The 1,018-nt window shown below is 31.5% G+C and overlaps 1 protein-coding gene across 1 annotated transcript in view; it reads right to left on the reverse strand.

The window, feature by feature from the left end:
• The window catches only part of LOC109535902 (myrosinase 1), a 13,088-nt gene that overhangs the window by 5,764 nt on the left and 6,306 nt on the right, over positions 1-1,018 (reverse strand). The gene's annotated exons all lie outside the window — the stretch shown is intronic.

Consider the following 1,018-nt stretch of genomic DNA (forward strand, 5'->3'; position numbering starts at 1 on the left):
TAAATGAACGGATTTTAACTTAGTTTGTCTCATTTTGTAGATATTTTTAATACTTAAAAATGTATTACACTTTTTGTCAAAGCATCAACGGTTCAAAAGTTATGCGCCAAGAACGGCTTTCCGCACTTTCTTTGATTATTGAAACAATGTTCTCCAGCCGGAAATAGCGTGCAAACTATTATCCCAATATTCCGACATCCTTCTGAACAACTTCCAATAATCTTTTACATTTCTTTTATTGTAGAGTGGAGTATAACTGTTTACGAGTAAAATACAACCTCAGAGAAGTCTTTCCGACGTCTCAAAAAAAACTTATTTAGAATCTGGCATGATCTATTGTGGTATAACAAAAAGTTATGAATATTTTACGCTAAAATGTATACCACTTTTAAAGTGTACAAAGGCCTTCAAAAAAGTTATAGTACTATTTTTTGGAAGCAAAATTTGGCGGATTTTTTGTGTTTTTTTTTGAGTAACTAAATATACGGATTTTAACTTAGTTTGTCTCATTTTGTAGATATTTTTAATACTTAAAAATGTATTACACTTTTTGTCAAAGCATCAACGGTTCAAGTTATGCGCCAAAAACGGCTTTCCGCATTTTCTTTGATTATTGAAACAATGTTCTCCAGCCAGAAATCGCGTGCAAACTATTATCCCAATATTCCGACATCCTTCCGAACAACTTACCATAATATTTTACATTTATTTTATTGTACAGTGTAGTATAACTCTTTACGAGTAAAATAGACCCTCAGAGAAGTCTCTCCGACGTCTCAAAAAAATCTGGCAACAGCCTTTTTTAAATAACAAATAGAAATGTACGAAAAGATATGAATATTTTAATTGATACCACTTATAATGCGAACAAAGACCTTTACAAAGAGTTTTAGTAGGTACGATTTCTTAGAAGCAAAAACAGTAAAAAAAACGCTAAAATCGGCGGTTAATTTTGTTTTTTGAGTAAACAAATGACCGGACTCATTTAGTTCGTCTCATTTTGTAGGCATATTGGCAA

The sequence above is a fragment of the Dendroctonus ponderosae genome, unplaced genomic scaffold (assembly GCF_020466585.1).
Source record: "Dendroctonus ponderosae isolate FM_Combo_2020 unplaced genomic scaffold, Dpon_F_20191213v2 Dpon_F_20191213_9, whole genome shotgun sequence".
NCBI lineage: Eukaryota > Metazoa > Arthropoda > Insecta > Coleoptera > Curculionidae > Dendroctonus > Dendroctonus ponderosae.